Source organism: Nipponia nippon, unplaced genomic scaffold (genome assembly GCF_047370975.1).
Source record: "Nipponia nippon isolate SJK-2023a ecotype South Korea unplaced genomic scaffold, ASM4737097v1 scaffold_15, whole genome shotgun sequence".
In the NCBI taxonomy this organism is placed as follows: Eukaryota; Metazoa; Chordata; class Aves; order Pelecaniformes; family Threskiornithidae; genus Nipponia; species Nipponia nippon.
The window spans coordinates 5,675,233-5,698,808 of record NW_028262331.1 but is presented as its reverse complement, the minus strand read 5'-3'; the positions used below and the strand labels follow the sequence as shown (position 1 = coordinate 5,698,808).

General features: G+C 50.9%; 1 long non-coding RNA gene across 2 annotated transcripts in view; it reads left to right on the top strand.

Moving 5' to 3' along the window:
* The first annotated feature begins 12,786 nt into the window (after positions 1-12,786).
* The window catches only part of LOC148056298 (uncharacterized), a 31,695-nt gene continuing 20,905 nt past the window's right edge, over positions 12,787-23,576 (top strand). Inside the window, exons 1-3 of one of the 2 annotated variants that reach the window (XR_015703476.1) lie at positions 12,787-12,818; positions 13,063-13,167; positions 13,379-13,743. This is a non-coding gene — a long non-coding RNA (uncharacterized LOC148056298). Of the gene's footprint in view, positions 12,819-13,062; positions 13,168-13,378; positions 13,744-23,576 lie in introns of those variants that run through there. The other variant, XR_015703475.1, reaches the window with a different exon arrangement.

The window sequence follows — 23,576 nt, the reverse complement described above, 5'->3', positions numbered from 1 at the left end:
ACCCTCCGTCCTGCCGCTGGCTGTAGGTAACTCATGTGGCTCAGCAGTGACGTGCCGCCCCAGCTGCCACGCTTGCTTCTTGGGCCCACGTCAAGGAGCATGTTGGTTTTAAGTTATGTATTGTCTAGGGGCATTGTTTTTCTCCTCTGAGAAGTTTTCTGGAAATTCACTTCATATCCTGCAGCTAGAATGAAATCATTTTAATGCCGCTGTAGCTTACCGTGCTCTGCCTTAGTTCGAGAGGCCAGCCCTGGCTGCGCTGGGCTGTTATGGCTGGGCTGTGCCGTGAGGATGGGAAATGCAGGCCTGGGGATGGGAAATGAAATCCTCGGGATGGGAAATGCAATCCTCTTGCTCCCGGACAGCCACTCCAGGGCCCGGTGCCCATCCTGTGGGCACTGCTAAGGACACAAAGAGCCAGGGCTGGGGGCGATGCCTACCCTTGGGCTCAGCCTCCCTCTCTGTCCTGCAGCAGACCTGGCTGCCGCAAGGGGAACTGGAGAGGTCTCGTTCCTCGGTCGCTGCAGTGGGTGGAGGTGTCCCCAGCTGGTCTGAGCAGAAATCTCCCCGCCAGGTTTCCCAGCAGCTCATCTTTGTGAATGTCTTTGCCTGCAGCAAGAGGGGACAGGACTGCGTAGTGCAGGAGATCTTTTCTGCTCCTCTGCACCACGAGTGGTTGACTTATTTAAAATAAATGCAGCTAAGGGGGCAAGGTGTCATGCTATAGGGGATGACACTTTGCTGTATGGGATCACACACTGCCCTAGCAATTCCTTAAAGAAAATGGAAGCAAAATGAACACATTTCCCCATGACTCTTACACCAGTTTTGTAGCTTTGGCTTACCAGGGGCCACTCACTGCCTCCTTAAAATACGCTCAGGCATCCAGCTGCTTAGCTGATAGACCAGGCTTGGGGTTACAAGGCAGCTCTGTGCTGGCTGGAGGCCTGGGGCATGGCAGCTGCCATAGCAGAGTCTCCAGCAGGACCCGGCTGTCCCTGGGACGCCCTGCACCGAAGCTACAAGGGGACCATAGAGCCCTTTAAACAGCGCTGGAGCTGCAAAGGGTCGAGGCAGCGGCATGGCAAGCTTTGTAGAGAGAGGCGAGGCTTTTATCAGACCAAATGATGCATTATGATGGATTAGAGAGAGAGATCAAAGACCAGTGGGTTGCAACAGAGGAAGCCTGGCCTGGGAACTGGACACACAGAAGAAAATGTGGTTATCAGGTGCAAACAGCAACACCCGTGGGGCACTGCAGCAGCCCAAGATGGAGAAAAAGCTACACAAGCCATTTCTGTTTCAATTTATAGCACTGAGTCAAATATTTTGACTCAGGGAAGAGTTTTTATGGTTTTCTTTTCCTGTTAATGTGTTTTGAATTATTTTCTTTCTTTATCCCTTCCACAGAAAGTGGAAAATCTTTTTAAAAGGCTTTCTTTGTTAAAATCTCCAATTTTCAACTGAAAAACAAGGGTTTTTTTTCTTTTTCCTGGGGTACACCTGGAGTTTCTAGTGGACACTAAAGAAACCTCACTGATGCTTGTGCTCAGAAGAATTCCCTGGGCTGTCGTTCTGCTCCCAGCCATGGGTGCACAGCTCGGGTCCCATGTGCTGGATGGGCCACATTTTCCTACAGCAGCAGGTTAAAGGGGATTTACAGGGAGACACCGCGCTCACTTCCACGTACAGAGGATTCCCCGCATCCCCCGGGAGCCGTGGAAATGGCCTGCACTACCAAACCCCCATGGGTGCCAGCACCCCAGCACAGCCTCCATGTGTTTAAGCCTGCTCTTAATCTCCCAGCCTAAATATCTCCCCTTCGGCAGGGTGCGACCCGGAGGTTTTTCAGCTGCTCTTTGCTGGCTGAAAAAGTCAGTGGGCTCAGCGGAGGGGGGTTCGTGGGCCAGTGTCACGGTGTAGGGGAGAGCATCCAGCAGCAGCCACTAAAAAGGGCAGAGTCCAGCCACAGCCACATTATAAAGTGGGCATGGAGAACAAGGAGGCTCCAAATCCTAAAATAAATCCTATTTAAAAAAGAAAAATAATGCTAAAATAGGATTTATTTTAGGAATTGCATCTGGAGATACCTTCCTCTCTGCTGGTAGAAGGCCAGCGCTGAGTAGAGGTTTTAACGGCAAAGTTCAGCTTTGTGCATCCTGAGAGTTGTGTTTTAGGAAGGGATGCTCGGCTGTTTTGGGATGGGGGCTGTGCAGGGCAGTGACTTGGGAAGGGGATGGAGACGAGGCATTGCGGGGCACCCTGGCAGCAGAAACCTTCCCCCATGAATTCAGCTCCAATGAGCTCATTCCTGAAGCAGTTTTTGCTTGGCAGAAGTATTCGGAGGATGACTGCAAATTAAAAACAAACAGAAGAGAGCCAAGAATCATTTATTTAGAGAACATTTTGCAGGTTTTGTTTAGGGTCTGGTTTTAGCCTGGCACTTGTTGATTGTATTTGCACTGGAAATAAGATAAATGTGACACCTGCTCCATTTAATCTTTCTCTCCCTTTCTCCTCCCCTCCCTTTTAAGAATTCACCAAAAGAGATTGAGAAGGAGCAAGAGATGTTAGATCATGTGCCTGATTAATGATTCTCTGGGGGGAAAAGAAATCATTTAACCACGATATAGAGCACTTTTGATTGAAAAGAACTTTAAATTCCATGTTTGAGCCAGGAGCAAAAACTGGAATAACGAAGTAAGGAAAGCTCGTGTCCGCCGAGTTTATCACCACTGGCCCAGGGGGCTTTGTATTACTATTAAAACAAGCAATCGAACGAGTAAATATGCAAACAGGCTTCCAAATACAAAAGCAAACAGGGAGATGATGAAAAGCCGCTAATGAAGGGAGGTTTCAAGGAGTGAAAGAAGCTGGAGGTTGGATTTAGTATTGGCACATGGCGAGGTTTGACACGAGGATGTCTTGGTCTCTGTTGCATTGTGCTGCTTTGAAGCGTGCTGCGGGCTCAGGCTTGCTCCCGAATCACCCTTCCCCGCAGCGCTGCAGGGTGCATCCCGCACACCTTGGAGCTGCCGGTCCCACTGACACCCCTGCACAGGACCGAGCCCTGCCGGTGCCGTGCCCGACCGGCCAGGGACAACTCTAATGGATGTTGTGTTCATCCCATCACTCCTTCTGTAGCAAAAGAGTATTAAAACCAACAATAAAAAACTGTAGCTTATTTTTCCCCATCTTTTCACACGGTCTTTTAACATCCAAAGAAACAAACCAGCAATTTGCAGTTTCCTCCAAATAGTCCGTAAAGAATGAGTGAAGAAAATATTGTCACAATCGTGTTAATTCTGTCAAGAATGTACTAATGAGCTATTGCCCTGCTCAGTGAGTTGTCTGCTCGTTTCTCCCCCCCCCTCCTCCTCCTGACCCCCCTGATGCCATGGCATTAAGGACTCAGAGAGTATATGAACGTGGGAAAGTAAAACCAGAAAGGGAATGGCATGTGCAGAATAAGCTGTTTGCTTTCCTCTGATTGTTGCTATTAATAAAACATTACATTAAATCAGTGCTGGAAGAATATAATTGGGATCATCCATCAAATTTCTAGAGGAGAAGGGCTCCTGTTCTTCAGCCGAGCGGCGAGTGTGGAGAAGGGGTGGCCTCGCATCCCCGTGTTTTGGACCGATCCTCTCCCCATAGTCAGCACCATCTTTGTCCATTTTCTGCCTTTCTTTTCTACAGGCAAAGACAGGAGCTGGGGGCAGAAGGAGGCATCAGCTGGGGACCCCGTGGCTGGACCAGAGGCTGCTGGAATTTGGGATTTGGGATTTGGGTTTGAGGGCAGTCTCGGTCCGTGGCCAGCTCCTCCTCGCAGGGACAAAGGCTTCTACATCGCTTCTGCTGACGAAGCCAGAGGGAAACACCCCTCAGATTCACACCAATAAACTCCCTTGCAATAGGGAGCAGAACAGTCGTAATTTCATCCACTTTTCAGGGCAGCTGAAGCCATTAAATGAAGGAGTTGACTCACACAACATGAACCGGAGATTTTTCCCAAGCCCAGTAATTTGTGTTGGGCTAATGCATCTCTTCACTAGTATCATATTATATAAAGCGGCAAATAACTCATCCGTGCGCTCCCAGCTGAGCACAGCAATGGGGATGAACTTGGTGCTGCTGGGCTGGCAATGAGGAAATTCTCTTTACCTGCAGGCGGCCCCAGCCACCCCCCTTGGCCCCGCGCTCCGGGGCTTGCAGAGAAAATCCTGCCAAGGGCTGCAGGACTCCCAGCTCTCCCGGCGTCACACGCGCCAGATCAGTCCTTAGTCTGATCTCTATTAAAACCCTGTGCTGGCAGCTTCTGACCTGCAGCATCCAGACTAAATTTCCAGGTGGTGGCTTTGTTTAGTCCCATTTCTGTGAGATTTAATAAACCCTTTAATATTTCCTCCTGGTGAGGGTATTTGGCACTTTAACTTTACAGCTCTTGATGTCTTTGATAAATCAAACAGGTCAAATCCCTTTGGTCTGTCACTTCACAGAATTTTCTCCAGGTTCATTCCCGTAACTTGTTCCTGAATCCTCAGTATCTTTCTTCCGACCTCTAAGACAGGCTGGACGTAACGATGCCCCAGCAGCCTCTGCAAGGCAATTCATTAGAAATGTTTTTTATTTAAAAAGTAAAACACCCACTGATCATTTTCCCCTATTCATGTTTTATTTTTCCATTCCTCGTTATGCTAAGAACAGCAAATAAATGATGCCATATACATACATCAGACTTATAATGAGCACTAATGATTCTACAATAAAAGCAGAATGATAACTGGTAAGACAGAGATTAAGAAAAGGAAGATAAATGCATGTGGTAAAATATTTTAAAAACATGTCCCTAATTTCAGAGCATCAAGGCATGATCACAGCTAAAAATATGACCATCCATCAAAATCCTGTCACACAGAGAGTTTGGGACTCATTTTAGACAATGAAGAGCTAAAAGAAATGCCGAGTTTCTTACAATATTAATACATAACTAAGCAATCCAAGAGGAGGATATTATATTAATGGCATAAATGGATCATAATAAAAGACCATTCTGACATGTCAATACTCTTACTCAGTTGTATTAGAGAAATCAGAAATGGAAAAGGCCTTTTAATAAGGGCTGGCGCCTGCATCCCTGATGGAGCCCCTGGCAGCGCCCGGCATGGGGAGCAGATCCGTCTGGCAAAGCACCCGGCTGCGGGGGGAACATCGCGGTTTGGCTCCCGGCTCTGCCTCAGGTTATTTTAACCTGAGCTCTGCCTCAGTTTACCTCCCAGGTCAAAATTGCCTTTTCCTTGTCCACCTGCCCCCATGTGCTTGCAATGCTTTTGGGGGATGCAACCCTGGGTAGGACCGGGGGGCGCAGCGGGACCAGCACCATCCTGGCTCAGTGTTGGGAGCCCGACCTCCGCCAGCGCCGGCACACGAGCTTCCCTGACAGCCACTTGCTGGTGCCTCTTCCCCGAATCCAGTGCATCGCCCGCTTCTCTCACTTGAATAATTGGTTATCCAAGCACTGAAGATTAATTCCTGGCACTTAATCTCCTCAGAGAGCACTTAGCAACCACCACACATTAGTCTGGCTTCTGTGGCAAGGCAAATGCTGGGTGCCCCGCTTGTCCCCAACACCCCCTGCTCCCCGCATCGGGGGCTGCTGGGTTTGGGGCGTCTTTGCACGGCGCTGCCGGGGTACGGGCACATTGCCACCCGCACCGTGACCGCACCAGCCCGGCATCCAGGCATCGCAGCAAAGCCCTGACACCACAAACCATTGCTCCACCATGCCGTGGAGCACCGCGTCCCACCCCAGCGCCGCACTCCCACGCCAGGCAGCGGGAATCAGCTACAGGGAAAGGAAATGGGCTCTTCTGAGCGGAGAGTGCAGTGCTGTTTCTCCGCGGTTCCAGTTGCACATTATTATTATTGCCCACTCCACAATCAGTTTGTATTGTTTCTAGAAACCCGGTGTGAGCAACGCAGATTCGGGGAGAGGAAGAGATGCTTTGTGTGCCGGGCTGGAAGGTTTTCAACAATATTTTTTGCTTTTGTTCAGTTTTGGGCAAAAGCTGTCTCTTGCAAGTGATGAGAACTTTTTTTTAATGAATTGGAGATTTGAAAGTTTGGGGAATAGGAGTCAAGGGGAAATGAGAAAATGTGGTATGGAGCTGATCCTGCTGCTTCGAATTTTCTGATTGCTTCGTGAAATGTATCCAACCCTAAACTGTATCTTGAGTCTCCTCGAAAGAGAGAAGGACCAATTTGCTTTGATCTGAATGGGACTGAAGGGCTTTTCCCTCTTCCTTTAATTAAAAGGGATTCCCATTTAAAATAAAATAATACCACACAGGGAAGCCAGAGGAAAGTCTCCTATGGAGAGCAAGAAAAAATAAAGGAATATATTACAAAAACTGGAACCAGATAGAAAATGTTCATTTGGGGGAACATTTTGACAAAGAAAATGGTATTTTTCTTGTTTTCCAGCCAGACTTAGCAGACAGAGGGAAAAGTAGAGAGGAGAAACAAATGCCCCAGGGTGTTTTCTGGGGTGGCTGAGGGTCCGAGGAGAGCAGGACAGGGGCCTGTGGGCAGGGAGGATGCTGCTGTCTTCTCCTAAAAGCCCCACAGCCTCTTGCCAGGAACTGGCTGGGCAGGGTGCTGGCCGAAGGGGCTGTAGGGGATGCCAAGGGGTTTGGCCATGGCTCTTTTACCCAGACAAATCCCACCACGCACAGGCTGTGCTGACCCTGCCAGCAGTGGGGCACAAGCCAGGGGTGGACACTTTAATGCCATCGCTGTCATTTCCAGAGTGGAAATGCTCCAAAGCAGGACAGGGCCTGGCTTGGGCTCTGCCGTCCATGCAGGAGTGAGCCACAAGCAGGAATCTCCTCCAACAAGACTCAGAGCACATCCAGCAGTTGACAACCCATCTCCTCTTGGAAAGGTCGCCCATTAGCTCATGTCACGGTCCCTCCCCTTCGGGTGCCAGCAGCCCGCTGGGGGCTCACACTGCGGGGTCATGGGTCTCCTGTCCCAGAGAGTCCCCGGGAGCCCCCTCACGTGCCAGTTCCATCCCATCCCTGGTCCCCTTCCCTCTGGCCTCCTCAAAGGGTGTCAAACACCATCTCCATCCATTCAAGGCTGCCAGGTCCTCTGTGCTCTCCTCGCACCCAGTGCAGTGGTACTTGGGCTCACCATCATGGCTGGGTGGCTGCCAGGTCAGGAGGGTGATGCCATGGGGGTGACAGCGCTGCCACCCTCAATCTGGGATACATCACTTGAGCGTGAACCATGGCCCTTTGCCTCTCTGGGGTGGAAGCACGAGGCGGGGCTGAGAGCCCAGGAGGGGCTGGGGAAGCGTTGGGGGGACGGGAGAGCATCCCATTGGGGTGGAGGTGTGCCACAACGTCCCACGTCCCCCCTCCGCTCCCCTGCAGGTGCCCCGGTGGGGATGAGACAGCTGAGAGACAGTGCCCAGTGTCGAGACCTGACTGCCCCCAATGCACCCAACCTCTTTTTCCCTTATCTTTTCCAAGACCCATCAATACTGCCCATCAGAGTTTCATAAAGCACTGAGCAGCTCATCTCACAGTGCTGCAAGCAAGGAGTATCAAGGGAGGATATTTTCACCAGCATTAAGAAGGAGAGAGGAAGCAAAGATGAAGGGCATGAAAGGACTGTGAGAATTTCTCTGACCCTAAACAACCCCTGTCGTTTGTAGCCATTTCTCTGAAGGACAGGAGGACTCTGCTAGAAAATGTTTAATAACTTGGGTTTGTGGGACTGCAGCATTTCTAAAGGTGTTTGTAGCGCAGCGTCCTCAATCAACAATAGTTTCTTACTGCAAATTCAGTACGGTACCTACCCTTGCTGCACCAGCAGCCGTGCTGAGCTCTGTAGGTAGTATCAGAAAGCAGGTCCTCCTCATAAGCATCACCAGCACTGTGCAAAAGCTCCTTTTCAGTGTTCGCACCACAGCCCTCCTCTGTTTTCCAGGAAATCTGCCTGGAGCATTTCTGTATCCCAGCCCAGCCTTGTTGTCAGCGAGTTTGTTCTCCTTGACTAAAGATTAGCTCAGAGGGATCCTGCCAGTTCAAATCACACTACGGACTAGACTCTGTGTCTGGGCAAAACCACCCCTTTCCTAGCTACGCCGCTTCCCGCACCCGAGCACGTTGTGTCTTCCACCAGATTCACCTCCCAGCACAGATGTCATCCGTGCACTGTGTAATGTAAGTGGGTTCAAGAGGTGATTAAGCAAATTAACTGAGGACAGGGTTATCATGGGTGGGTAAGCCCCAGAATGATGAGACGACTTCTGAATCGGGATTTTCTTCCCCCTGAAAACAAGAGAAGTAGGACTGGATGCCTCCCTCTCCTTGTGATCAGTCTCCAGGCGTCTGCTCTTGGCCACTGTCACAGCCGGGGTGCCAAGGACGATGGATTGGTGTGACCCAAATACAGCCCTTCCCTTACCCTTCCCTGCCTGCGCAGCTGCCTTCTGGGGACTCCCCACCTTTCCCGCAAACCACGTCACGGGCACAGCGGAGAGCACATGGTTCTAGATTTTACACTTACTGACCCAAGCTCTTCCCCAGATTTCACTCCCTGTTTGAGAAATGGAAACATAAATGATCTGAGCAACTTCAGGCACATTAGTCCAGCCCCCAGAGTATACAAGGCTTTAGTACAAATTTGGAGGGAAAGAGTCATTAAAAACACAGAGCTAAATAGAAAATGACATGAAATGCAGTACAGGAGATGTCAGGCTCATCTCATGTTAGGTGCCGGACAGAGGAAATGTTGTAGATCTCTTCTCTCCATGCTCCAGTAAGGTGTCTGATACAGTGCCTTGTGGGAAATTATTAATGAGGACAGGGATTAATGGGAGAGTGGAAAGTGCACGAGGAACTTGCTAAAGAGGAGCTGACAGCTTGGTGTGCTGCACGCGGTGGTGTCTGGCTTACAGGAGATCAACCCTGAGGACAACTGAGTAATTTGGTTCCTGACCTCAGCACAAATATTAGGAATGCATGAGTGACAGCGCAGGGAAACGCCATCAGTGTAGAGAAGGGAGGACGAGTGCCTCTGATTGAAACACTGGTGGGATTTATCTGCAATACTCTTTACGCGTCTGGTCTTCTCCTGAAGGTAAATTCAAGCAGGGAAAGGGCAGGAGAGGACTCTGCTGCTGCTGGAGGGAGTGGAGCACCCATCTGTTGAGAGGAGACACAGAGAATGGCTTCCTTGGCCTGTTAAAAAGGAGGTTAAGAATACATCAGGGAAGGAGAAGAGCTCTTTCGGTTAAAGGACTATCTTTGCAGAGGAAAACTCAGTAGAAGCTAGGCAGTAATATGTCTAAGCTCAAAATTAGGAGATGTACAGAAGGTTTAGGAATTAAGGAGGAAAGCAGCCTACACAGTTTTAAGACAGAGGCTGATACGTTAATGTAAGAGATGATCGTATGACCTGGTTGCCTTCAACAGCAGGCAACTGGATTGATCCAGGACATCCTTTCCAAGAGATGGATGTAACTGGTCCCCTTTATGGTCCCTGTGCCTCCCTGGGGCAGTCTCACGGGGGATCAAGCTAGTTTGCAATTCAGTTTTGTTGCATCCGTCCTCCACCGACAGCTCTCCGGCCACTTGTCCTGCTCTCCAGCATGACCTCTCGCCATGGGGCGCCTTCCTACGATCAGCCAAGCAAGATGCACCTTCCAGTGATGTAGAAGAAAACACGTCCTCCCGGCGTGTTCCCAGCGAGAGCCCCCGGCAGGGTCAGTCCGCCCTGCAGCAGCCTCACATGTGTCAGGCTCAGGCATATGGATAAAACATCTTCCCGAGAACCTCAGTTTTCCACTGGCTGAGCCTAACCTAGATCAAGGCTGAAGACACCACTGAGGAAAGGAAACAAAGCAAGGAGAGAGAAAGAAAGCTCATGTCTCCAGCCCCAGCTTTCTCCTCCTCCTTTTACTTGGGTTTCAGTTCCTGCTGAGGAATTTATACTCAGGCTCCCATGGTCTGGCTTCTTCTTAGGAAAAACAAACCTACCATATCCCAGTGGCTTCTTGGTGCTGTGCAAAACATAAATAAGTAAAGCTTTTGATGTCAGGGAAAGTTCGGGAGCTCAGTAGCCCTGTTTGCACAGCTTTGAAGTGAGACGAGGCTTTTGCCGAGGTGGGTGAGCAGAAGACACTGCTGGTAGGAGGAGAGAGGAGCCGAGCTCGGTGCGCAAACAGGAGCCTGATGGGTTGGGAGCGATTGGGGTGGAAAGGGGTCTCAGTGTTGCGTCTTGTCCCCCATGACACCCAAAGCTCGGGGGAGCAGGGAGAAGAGGCTGGGAGGGTGGCAAGGACTTGGCAGGGAGCCGGGGATTGTCCTGGGCATGGGAAGGTGCCTCTGCCTGTATCCTCCATCCCCAGAACAGTCGTGGTCGCTTGAGCTGCTTGCCAGACCCTCCTGGTGTCATTCCTGAGGTTCATGCACACATGGAGCAGGGGGATGCAGAAGGGTGGCCTTGCTGGAGTGTGGCTCACATTAGGGACACAGCTAGAGACCCCATCGCAAAAGATGAGAGAGAAAGAAAAGACAGAAGGGAAAGGCAAGTGCACTCCCAGGTCCCAGCCTGGCTTGAAGTCTCCCACTTGGCTTTGGGTCCCCTCTCTCACGCCATGGAGAGAAATCACCATCGAGTTTCCGTTCTGCTGAGAATGCCGCCTCTCTCCAGGCCGGCTTGGGGCTGGCTGACATGTAGGACCTCCCGTCAGGTCCCACCGCACACTGATCAACGGGGAGTAACAGGTCTGTGACTGCGGTTATGGGGACTGCTTGCAAGGAGAGGTTAGGGGATCTGCACACATCCTAAACCATCACTGCCCCCCAAAATGCTATGAGCCACTGCGGAGGTAAGGCTGTACAGGAATGCACTGTCAGCTGATCCTGTCGTCCCTGGGAAAGCCAAAATATATTAGGAAAGACTAAAAAAAGCCATTTATACACAGGTAAGCAGCCACAATGCGGAAAGGAACAGAGCAGAGGAGGTGCACGCCACAGCAGCTGCCATTTGGCTCAGCTTCCCATCAAATGTGGCAGCACCTCTTTATCATGTTTTCCAGCTCCCGAGTGTGTCACTCAGCGTTTGACACCCCTATGTATTGCTCTGGCACATAAACTACTGACTAGGAGCTGGCCCAGGGAGGGAGCTGCAGCCCAAAACTGAGCTGGTTTTAGTCGTTTTGGGTTCTGAATCACGTCCTTGACAAAAAGCAAAGCTTCAGCTGCCTCCTAAGTGTGGGTTGAAGGGAGTGATGGCTTTCTGCTGGGTATTAATCCTCATGGCGGCAGCGGTATTCGCTCCACAGCTCTATCCATCACGCTGTCTGCTCAGATTCCTGCCAGGAAAGGGGAGATGTAGGCGCAGATCTGGCTACCGGGGAAACCTCCGGAGGGGAGACCTGCATAGGCACCCGCCTCGAGGGCATCTGGGGAAGGTCTCACAGCTGGCGGCCACAGGTGGGTCCCCATGGTCTCCTTTGAAGCTGCTCCATTTAGTTTGAACAACTAAGTTTTCACTAGAGTTGGGATTTGAACCCAAATATAATCCAGAGCTGGGGAGCTTTTCCGCACTGCTCCTCGTTTTGATCCATGTTGTTTACATATATCTCCTGCAGGAAAGCCTGAGGCAGGGAGGGACCCCGAGAGCCCATCAGCCTCCCTTCTTCCTCCATTGCACAACTTCTCTCTAGAAGCCGCCGTTGCTAGCTGTACTTGGAGCTCAGCCTTTCTGGGAAGGTCCCGCTCAGGCTGAGGCAGAGCAGAGCCAATTCACATTGCGCTTTTGTTTGTATCCCAGTTGTTTCAGATTGATCACTAAAGAGCTTTTTTTTTTTACCATTTTTTTGGTTTCTTTCCAGGATGCTGCCTACATTCCCTGGCGTTTGCTATAGCTTTCGTAACCTTGAGATATGAGGAGATAAAACCACTCCTAGCTCTGGTGCTGGAGCGAGGACATGGCAGGGAAGGTGCCGCTTGTGCCTGCTGCCATGGCACCGCGGCCGGATGCTGCTGTCCAAAAAATGGGGACAGGTGAGAAGTGTTTGCACGGGTGCAACTGTGACACAAGCAGGGCTTCAGTGTCAAATCCAGCCTTTTGCTTGATGCAAATGGCAGCGCTTGGTGATCTATCCCTTCTTCTTCTGGGCTTTGTGAGTGCTGTCTGCTGCCAGTCACAGAGGGAGGAGAAGGAAGCCACCCTTCCACCCTGGCCATGTTTTGCACCCCACGGCTCGCAGAAGCAAGCCTTCACCTCAGCCCAGCCAATGATAGGGCAGTGAGACCAGTGACACCGCTGCAAAGCCGCTGCCATCAATCAGCTACAAAGGTGACCATCACCACCATGATGATGACCATGAAGGTCACCATGTCCCATGGAGCCACCACAGATTGACCCAACAGTAAACTTAGCGCTGGGACCTCTTGAAAAATGGGGCAGGACAAAGGTCTGGATAAATCTAGGCCTCACCTCGTCCTTCGAATCGTTTTGCATTAGACTGGGACACTAATGGATGGAGAATAACTCTTGGTGACATACTCCAAGGCACCCTCAGCCACCAGCACCACTACAAGGGTGGCACAAGGGCTACAGAGATGACAGCCCAGTGCCAGGGAAGGGAGCCCATTGGCTCTACCAGCTGTCAATCAGCCAGATGAGCTACCTTCCTTGCAATGGCTGCTGGGTGGGTAGGCATGTATAAAAGCCTGGACAGTGACCAAGGGAGGTCCTGGGTGCTGTGACTGCTGCTGGTTTTCTGGATAGGAAAGGTTTGCAAAGGTTTTTTTGTTTTTTAACCTTTTCTTCACTGATTTAGGGTGTCTTGGGGGCAATTTTGTTTAATTGGGTTTCTCTGGGGTGGCTGTTGTGGGGTATCTCCTGCTGCAATGCTCCTGCCTGTGGAGAGAGCTGCATCTCGTGCCATAGGGGAACCTTTACCCCACGGGTGGCTTCAGTGCTTGCCCCTGCCAGAGCCACACCACTGAAGAAGCTGTGTGATGTTGTTCCTTGCAGAGAGCCCAGTGCTGGGTGTGATGTGCTGGAGCCCATGGTGGTTGGCATGTGGATGGCATATGGAGGATTTAGGAGGTGCCCCAGGAGCCAGCTCTGTCCTACCAGGTAAGGGGTGCGTCTGGACCTGCCTAAATTTGGGTGCTGCTGTGGGGCAGGTGTGAAGGGTAGCAGGTGTGAAGGGTTCTGGAGGACATTCCTTGCAGCTTTGTGGGGATCAGTTAAACTGCCCCAAATGTCTGATTCAAATCTGCTACAGCTGGATGATGGATGGGTGGGGGGGGAGACCTGTTCTTGAGTCTGAGGTCTCCTCTTCCAGGGTTTGGCTCGCTCCACCTCACAAGGCATCACGCTCACTGGAGGGCTTGTAAAAGGGAGAGTGGAAGAGCTCGCAGCTTTAGCGCAGTCTATGCGCAACAAGGCAGCCACAAAATCGCCTCTGGTTTCGGTTGAGGAATTAATGCCAAGAAGCAAGTTGCAGCCCTGCGTCCCCTTCTGAAGCGTGAAGTCTGAAATCACCCAAGGGCAGTTGCAAAGTCAGGCTCAGCCCCCGCGGGGGACTGAAAGCTGCGGGCGAGAAGGGAAAATATCAGCATCTCTGGCACATGCGCTCGGTGGTGTCCGAGCCGCAGTCAGGGGGTTGGACAGCTGTTCAATATCTTCTCTGTGGTCTTTTCACGCAATAAAACCCTAAAGTGATTGTAGATCATAGCAACATTATGCAAACCTCCATTTGCATAACCATTATGCAAATCGAGATGGATAACCAGCTTTAACCAGACTCAAGTTGCTTTCAAGTGCTTCTTTCTCAGCTGGAACTTCAATCACTTAAAAGACAAAAAAAAAAACCCGAAAACCACCAAAACTGCTAACTTGCTTCTCTTGGTAAGCACTGCACTGGGGCAGGGAGGGAGCAGAGGTGGCATGTGCAGACACTGCAGTACCCAAGTGGCCTGGTGGGGTCACTGGTGGCATTCACATCCAGAAGCCCCAGAAGGGCTGTCCAGAGCTGAAAGCCCTGGGCTTGAAACTGGAGGAGCCCAATGCATGCTCTGCTGCATCCCAGCTTTCTTGAGACCTTTGGAAAGTCTCTGAGCCTTCTTCATCTGGAAATACTTCGTGGGATTATGAGGAAGCTGCATAGGAAACAATAGGGTATTCAGGTACTTTATTGGTAGCTAAGCTGCTCCTGTTGCATCTGAGGGGTTAGGAAGTTTAACTGTCTCCTGCTAGAAAAGGTATTTAAGGTATCTAAGCATTAAATAAATATAACTGCATGGAGGAAAGTGAAATAGGTATCTTGCTCATGCCGTCCCTCCCTTCCTGGTATGGAGGGACCAGTCCCAGAGCATCCCATCCCTTGTGCTGTAGGGAGTGAGGGAGCTGGACTGGGGTGTGTTTGTCCCCTCCAGGAGGGCTGGCAGGGGCAAGCACAAGCGTTGCACTCTTCCATCTCCAGCAGTACCCTTTTCTTTCTCCTCCTTCTGTGAAGTGCTTTCAGCGCAGTAACGGTTCAGTGGCTGGTGCTGACAGCCCCTTCCTGGGGAGCTGGGTGATGTTAATTCATCGCTGGCCCTTGCTGCTGGAGTGCCGCTACAGTGTGAGCCCGCATCTGTTACGGGACACTGCTGCTCACGCTTGCCTTCCCCACCAGCCCTGCACCGCTGCGGCCGCCCTTTGTCGCTCACTGCTGTCTTCTTTCTCTCTGGTTCTGCCTCCTGCCAGCCCTGGCTTTCCTTTTCCTCCTTGCCTGTCTCAGATCCCTGCCTAGGATGTCTTCTGGATGTGTGGCTGCTTTCCAGCTCTCGCAGCCTCTGTAATGAGAGACAGGCGCGTTAACTGTTAGATGCTTCTCATTTTGCTGTCTGCAAGGAAACTCTGTCATGGTCCTTATAGACCAGCTCTTGTGTGCCCCAACTGTGTTGGGTTTGTGCCAGGCTGGGTCAGGAGCGTGGGTGGCTTCTTGGTGATCCGCAGATGCCTGTATGATGCAGCCATGCAAGACCTCAGCTCTTCTCCCTCTCCAGACCCTGGGAGTCTTTGGACGGTTTCTAACTGAGCAACTGCTCTTATCTGCTGCATGGTTAAGGGATATCACTGAATGTCCCCAGAGAAAATAGATTAGGAAGAGCATAGTGTGACCCAGACAGACTTTTATCAAATGGAGAGGCGTCAATATGTTATGGGGGACATGAAGATGTCATGCATAGACCTCATTAGTGACAGCTACCCAGGGCTTGGTGCAAACCTGCCTGACCCACCCTGGATGTGTTTGCATCTCCCAACCTGGCTGACAGTTACACAGGTTTCCTGCACCCACCTGCAAACTCTCTGGCCCCATGGCAGGGAAATGGGGGCCAAGAGGGCTGTGGGGTCCCCCAGGAGCGGGGTTGGAGCCATAATGGTGGAGGAATTGACCTGTGGCCCTCAGGATGGGGGATGTAAGTGGGGCTTGAACAAGTGCTGTGGGTGCACACTTCTGCAGGGCAGTGTTGGAGAGTAAATAGTGTAACAGTCCTCTTCGTGGGTCTTGCATCTTGTAACTCTTCCCTGCTGTAGGTCCTAGCTCCAGCCTGCTGCTTCTCTGACTGTGCAGACACACTGGTCTCTTGGCCTCTGTCTTGCAGAAGTATTAACCTCTGAGTTAACTAAAGGAGGAGTTAATACTAAGCAGGGGTATCAATATGCAGATATGTGAGCCCTTCTCAGGGTCTGGACTCAAACAGAAAGGAGGCACCTATGGAGAACTTCAGGTTGCTTAAATATGAGGACCAAGGTAATAGGTCTGTAGCCCTTCATGTCTGGCTGTGAGGACAGGTGCTGATGGGTTAGAATTGGCTGAATGTCTCCTGTGGTTACCAGTGTGTTAAAAGGAAGGGCTAAAACCCCTCCTGTGGCAGCAAAGCTGGAGGGAGAGGTGGCGGGGGCAAGACCTTGGTAGGTGCACAGAGGCACAGATGATCCTGACCTGCAGGAGCCCAAGGATCTAAAAAGTTGGGGAATGGGTGAGAGCCTGCTTAAACACTATGAGGTTTTACTGGCAAACAGGATAAGTTGCTGAACCATCTGTTTGTGAGCTTTAGGGAGATGATTCAAGAGTCGGGGGTAGAAAGAGGGGCGACTTCAGGAACACTTTGTGTCTTGAAGAACAAAACAGCCCCCAACCGAACTGAAATAATGGATGACTTCATAGTGCAGCGCCTGTGCCCGCCGCAGCCCAGCCTGCTAGCGAACCTCATCCCCACTGACAGAGGAACATTAATTGCTGGTGGTGGGGGGAGGAATAAAAAGAAAACCCATGGTTGCCTGAAGTAGGAGTGAATGTGATTTGATTACAGCCCCTGCCTACTGTGTGGGTCTGCCAGGATGGCAGGACAAGGCAGTAAGCAATGTGGTATACTCCAAAGGCTGTGAAACTGGGCTTTTTTTGTTGCATCCTCAATAGTGCACAGGTGTAGGGAGGAGGGAGAAAACACAAACAAATGTATTGGTGAATGCTAAAAAAGGAATGTGTTACCTAAAAATACAGGTAGCAGTTGGAAAAAAATCAAAGAAATTAATGGACTATGAATGACCAGAAGGGTCAAAGACAGTGAGAAAGCACTTAAATAAAGCAGGGAATTTATTTCTGCATCAAAATGGCTCTGTTAGAGACAGATGGTAAAATTGTAAATAGCAGAGTGGAAAAGGTAGGAATGCTCCATAGATATTCCAAGAAAGGAGGCAGGAGGATGTGTTTGCCACACAGTGCTGTGGCTGGCATATAAAACCCACCGTTCATAATGCGGGAGGCTGTGTGGCAGCCTGGAGAGCATCTAATGTTTGTCAACCTGAGCATGGGGCCCTAAAGGAGGCAGCCGGGCAGTTCACCAAACTGCTGCTTCCTCCACCCAGATCTTCAAAAGCTGGGAGACTCCCAGGGGCTGGAGGGATCCCAGTGTTACTGCAACTCTTTGAGAAGAAATCAGGTCACCCTGAGGTAAAGTCATGGGAAAATCCATTAGAAATGTTATTAGTGAAGGAGCAGGCACTGGGAATACCTTTTCAAGTCGTTGTGGCTTGGTGAAGGGTAGGTCAAACTGAACTGGAATCTTCGTGGCAGGTCTCTGGTCTGGAGGCATCCACGTGGCTATGGGGCATTAAGATTTGGGTGTATTAAGATTTCTTCAGGACCTGTGGCTAAGTAACATATGGCCTCTTGTTTCCATTGGGTGTATTGTGGAGAATTAAAAGGGTCCTTATTTGCTGGGTAGGTCATTGATGGCTTTCAAAATGCAGGTATTAATGGAGGGATCAATGAATGTTTGTTTCCATTGGGATCTCCCATGGATTCTGTTCTTGGCTCAATGTCATTTAATAACTTGATGAGGAAAGGTAAAACTGCTGGTGTGCTGTGAAGGAGGCATGGTGAGGGGGAGCAAATATTGAGCAGACGAGGCCCCAGTGGCAGCAATGGGATGAAACGATTCCACTGTTTGATCAGACAGAACCACACAAAGCTGCTGTTACAAGCTGCTGGGAGCCAAGGAAAGCCAGTTTATATCTACATGCACAGGGCAAAAGATCATCCCTTAAAATGGTGAGTAATCAACAGGCTCTGCCGTCAGCACAGATAACTGCCCCAGGGGCTCCTCTCAACACCGAGCAACCAAAGGACCACTGGCGTCCCAGGTGACGCCTTTCCAAATGGTCAGTGCCCTGGGTCCAAGCTGGGGGGGAGGTTCCGTGATGAGCCTGTCTGTTAGCTGCAATCACACTATCTGTAATAACCATCATTATTATCCTGGCTAATGGTTCATTATCCAGCATGGAAGCAGGTCAAGTGAGTTGTTCCAACAAGCTGTGAGGTCAGGCCTGGAACAAGGTGTGAAAAGCAAGAGGTGAGAACAAGGGGGACGGATTGGCTGGTTCTGTTGTGTGATGTGTAAATGGGGGATTTAGGGGATTTTTAGGGTGGCTTCTGGAGGAAGACTGGCCCAGAGGACAGCCCTGATGTGGCTGCAGAAACGTCACTCCCTCAGCATCCCTGTACGGGCCCAAGGCGATACATGGGTCTAGCGCCAGCTCACTTTGGATAACACTTTATACTGGAAGGCGACTAATCATTGAAACAAGCTGTTCCTGTTCCCCAGGGGAGTGAAGGGGCTGGTCCCCCTGAGTCACCCATCTCTCATCACAGCTGTGATTCGGAGGGGCTGGGTGGGGTGCTTATATGTATTATTTCTTAAGATGAAAATAACTAAATAACACTCCAAGCCCCCTACTCCCACACTGGAATCACAACTGGCCATGAATAATTTATCTTCAAACAATTAATTATTCAGATCATTTCTTCATTAGCTGAAGAACCTGAACTCAATTAGCTGCTTACCTCCACAAAAAAAAAACTTTTTCTGAAGCAAATAAATAAAATATGAGCAGCTCTTCACCAAAAAAACCCCCACCTGCTGGTGGCCTTTTATACCAGGTTCCCTGAAGACCTTTCTGAGTGCCGTATTCCCATGCTGCCACTCACCCACGGTGGCTGAATTGGATCAAGGTCTTTCCATGCTCCCCTGGAGATAGTTCCTAAATGTTCCCTGGAGACAGTTCCTGATCTAAGCCAACTGGGATGGGGTTGACAGATCACTGGGGAATCTGGTTAACCTCTCCCACCCTGGCATCCAGACCTGCTTTATTTAAACTGCTGTACTCTCACATGGGGGGATGCTGCCTTCTCATGTCTTTAAAATATTGTAATATTGTGGTTGTATATCCTTGTGCCTTGTAAAATTGATTCTTTGGGGTGAGACTTGCTGCTGTGGATGTGAACTCTGCTGGGGATCCGCCTACCTGATCCTGCCTTCATGGCTGCATTGGCAGAGCTGGGCGAGAGGGGCATCTCTGCTGGCACCAGGAAAGCTGCCCCCTTCCCTTAGCTAGCATTTCTCATCCTGCCAGGGCTTAATAGGGTGGCTCTTGGTGGGAAAAAATGCTATGAATTGGCAACTGTTGCTGCTTTCCTTTCCTTGCCTGATGTAGCCCGTTCTGCTGGTTCACTTCATGTGCCTGTAGCTGCCCAGCTAGTGCGGAAGGGGAGTCTCCTGGGAAAAATTCCTCATGGGAGCTTTCTGGTTTTCCATGCGGCCACTTGGTTTTGATGGTGGCTTGTAGCCAGCAGCAGTAACACCCTGGCCAGGGCTTTCACTGAATGGATTTGCAGAACTGGTGTGTTTACCTGCCTGGTTCGTCACTGCCCGGCCGTTAGCTGGTGTGTTTGAGCTCATCCAGTGGCCTATACTACAGCTGCTCTGTGTCTTCTGCATTGGTGTCTGCTTGCTGGAATTAGTTCCTCGGTAATGTTGAGCCTGGAGAGCAATGTCACAGTGTGACTCATAGCGGTGCTGGCTAGCATGAGCTCCAGTTGAAGTCATTTGGGGAAAAAATGATGGTAATAATCAGCTGTGTACAGGTCATGGTTTCCTCTGTGTCGGAGCAGCTCATCTATCTGCTGTGGGCTGGCCCTCCTGGATGGGTTACAGATGAGCAGAGGGTCTCAGCTCTTTTCTCTGGCGCTTCATGCTTATGCGGCCATCTCAATCCTATCTATTTATGCTTTCATTTTAAGGGGTGATAACCTCTCTGCCATACCACACCATGCTGAAAGTCTCTGCTGGTGTTTTTTAACTCCCAACACTCTCAGCTGTGTTGGCCTTGGCCTCGCTCTTTCTTTCCTCCTCCATGCAATATCAATCCAGGCTCTGGGGTCAATCCTTTCCCATTTGTTCCACAGGCTCTCACAACTGGAGGAGGCTGTTGCTTGGGTTGTACAATTCACCCTGATCGCTTTCCCTGAAGAAGTCTCTGTATAACTCGCTGCAGAGTTGGAGCATGCATCTGCCTTCTCCCCTCCTCCAATTGCCTCTGCTCCAAGAGTTTCCGCACCAGGCCTGTGATCCGCTTGCAGCTTTTAAGATCAGCTGCAGCAGACTTGGCAAGGAAGAAGCTGGAGATATCAGGGACGCTTCCCCAGGGGCGGTGATCTCTGATTTCACATCTGTGTGTGCATCCAGGGTGAGGTCGGCCAAGAGCAGCTCCAGGCTGCGCAGAGGTTTCGGGTGAGGATGTGCTGGATGTGCCTTTTCCTCCCATGGGAGGAACTTGGGGAAGGGACAAGCTGGCCAGTTGTCTGGCCAACTATTCCTCCTCATCCCAGCAAATTTGGAAATGCTCGGCAGTCCGTGGCTTGGAATAGTAGCTTCTTCTCTCTGGCAACCCCCGGGCTAGCCCAGCAGAGCCAGCCTTTTGGTAGCTGGAAGAAACACCCCAGTTTCAGTGACTTGTGGACTCTGTGGCCATAGTGAGCTGCTGCAGCTCAGCCTTGGCAGTGCAGGCTGAGCCTTTGCAGTGCAGGATGCCCTTGGCCATAGGGCAGTGCCGGGGTCCCGACCAGCTCCCATGCACCCGCTGGGTCCCTGTGTGCTGCAGTTCCCCCATGTGCTGGCCATGCCTGCTCCTCGGCACTCCTGTTGCTGGGTCAGAAATGAGGTGGCTTCAGCTGACTTCTTGTTTGAATTATTTTAGATACCCTATGCCTCCAATCAGTCTCTTATTTTCTTCCACTGCAAGATGTGTCTTTATGGTTTCCCTGCTGCCATCGGGGTTTCAGTCCACTCAAGTGATCCTGAAACTTGCTGACACAGTGTTTTGGTTGTGCTGGCGTGCTTATTGCCATATCAAACCTCCCACCCCCTGGTCACGAGCATTTAACCCTGCTTTCATCTCCCGCTGCCGGTGATGGCAGCTCCTCTTTTTCTCTCCATATTCTGTTTGAGATGCAGTTTTGCTTGAGCCCGCTTTGTCAGCTCCACATTTCCCTGTGTTTCTGCTGACCCTAGTAAGAGTTATGCATGCTTTATCACACTCCTTTTTTTATTTATTTGTATTCTTTTGCCTTGTACCAGAGCCAAAAGGGCCTCAGAGTCAATGTGGCTAAGTTCTGTATCTGCATTCTCTGTACACCCTGTACCTTTGTGCGTGTTCATGCAAAATTACTTTCTCTGTCCTACTTTGGGCAATATCCCTGGCTGTCATCTAACTTCGTATGATGCAACCCACACCTATAGCAAAGTCTTCGCTAGAGGCTGCAGGTGGCTTTCTGTGTGTGTATGTGTGTCTTGATCTGCTGGCTCTATCTTTGTTTTTTATCAAACACACATTGGCAGGTTGTAATGACTGCTTTTATCTGTTCTCTTGGCAATCTCAGATAGTCTGGTTCTTCAGACAGCTTTTGCAAATTCTAACTTCTCTTACCTCAGTGATCTTCCTTCTTGTATTTCATCTGGTCGAGATTAGACTGTGTGCTGAAGGATATGCATCTTGCAATTGCCTTCATTATCAGCTTTAATGGGGTTGCTCCTGCTTGTTTTTTCCAGGGCTCTGCATTTTCTTATGGAAAACTTCTCTGTGCCTAGTGGACATGAGGACTGGGGGAGGAGGGCTGTACTTCTGAGACCAGGGAAGGAGGAGGCAGAGGGAATGCTGTAGTACGCCCTGTCTCTGGCTGCCTGGGAAGCAAACAACCTGAAGCATCAGCAGGGTTGCGCTGGGGGGCTGTTGAAGTCATTACCTGACTGTGCCTTCATGCAACCCCCTCCTCACTGCCCATGGGAGGAGCAGCTCCCAGGCCTGGGGAGCGATCAGCGCTGCTCCCGGATGGATGGGGCATCCCTGGAGGGGTGCCACCGCAGCACCAGTGGAGGCTGCTTACTCCATCGCCTCCCAGAGGCTGGGACCACTCTCCCACCATCCCCTTCCTTGCTCCAGCCCCTTCACAGGGGGGAGCATAGCTGTGAGCACCAAACCCCCTCCAGGGTCCCTGTACCTGGGGTCAGCAGTGTGGTCCAGCTGGGTGTTCATGTTGCCGAGCAACCTGTCTCCCACTGCTGGGTTTCCATGGTGATGGAGCAGGAGTGTGGAGAGGGGGTAGAAGCTGAGCAGATGCTGCTTTTCACCGAGCTGCACCACTGCCCGAAAGCTTCACACGGGCCCGTGGGTGTGGAGATGCAAAGGGTGCAGGAGCTCACTCCTCTGTGGGCATGGGGAGGGGGCAGAGGTGCAGGTGGGCGCACACAGGGAAGCGAGAAGCAGGTGACCTCCATGGGCCATCAGACCTGTGCAAAGGGGGCTCAAGAAAGCCAGCTTGAAGGCTCAGTGCCTTATTGGCACCTTATTGGGTGCCTTTGAACATGTAGTGGGGAGTCACTGAAGGCTAAGCCAGCAGAAGTCAGGCAGGGAAAGGACTGTTTGAGCCTGCGAGGCAGACTGTGTTTGATTGCTGCCCTCTTTGCTGAGCACAGACTGCTCAGGCTTCCCTGTCCCCTGATGCCAGTCTGTGTCTCATTCATAATTACTGGCCTGCTTGGCACACAGTGTCCCCCTGCCCTGGGCAGTGGATGCACAGTAAGTGCTGGTCAGCATGGGGGAGAAACACCCCCTGACTTGTTCTCCTTCCAGTTGGCTGAAATCTCAGTGGCAGCACCCTTTCTGGAGTGCTGCGTCAGCTGTGGATGTACTCCTTGGCAGCCTCCACCACTGGGTAACCCTGGGCATAGGGCACCATCCAAAATTGCTCAGCATTTCTGGGTGCTTTGGCCACTTTTTGGCTGCTCTGAAGACAGCTTTTCTCAGACCATGAAATCCATTTTGGTGCAGGGCTGTTGACAATGTAGCTCCGTGGGGGTCAAATTGGAGCAGGCACAAGGAAAGATGGGGTCCCAGATGGGTGATGTGGATTGGAACAAGAGAGAAAGGAGGAACTTGTGTTCATGCCCCATGCCAGGAGTGTTCAGCCAGAAAGAGCCTGCTCTTTCTGGTCCAGGAAATGCTGGGTTTGCCCTTCTAATCCCATTAGGAATGTCAGGGACTGGAGGGACAAGTGTGCATGGCAGCTTGTCTGCTGGATCAGGGCTGGGAGCTTAGGGCCCCTGTACCAGAGGGGGACTGGGGGGTTTTCCATGACAGCTAACTGTTCTTGCTGCCATACTGCTCCTTTGCTTTGGGGAGAGCATCTGCTGCCCTAACCGTCAGTGGCTGCTGACCCCTACCCTGCCTGTCCCATCTTCTCACTCTTCTTTCCCTAGACAAAAGTGCAGAAAAAATCTCCCTGGAAAGCAGATGAGCTGGTTAGGTTTTGCATGCAGAACATCTGTGGACAAGACTTTCAGTATTAAATGATAACAGGTCTTTCTCCACCCAGAGGAGACCAGGGTGTGTTATAGAAGAAACCCCAGAAAGCTGGCACCTCCTGTAGGTAAGAGCTCCTGAGCAATGAGACTAGAGAGGAGCCCGAGACGTCTATTTTGGTCCTCTGCTGTCATGGGCATGATATCTTGCAGCCCCCTTCATGGGCTGGCTCCTCAGGCAAAGCCTCTGTGACTGCAATGCCAAAACTGGATCAGAGGAACAGTTGGACATTTCCTTCTACAGTTATTCACAGCTAGTTTCTGCCCATTTGTCCTCATGCCAACATTGTCTTC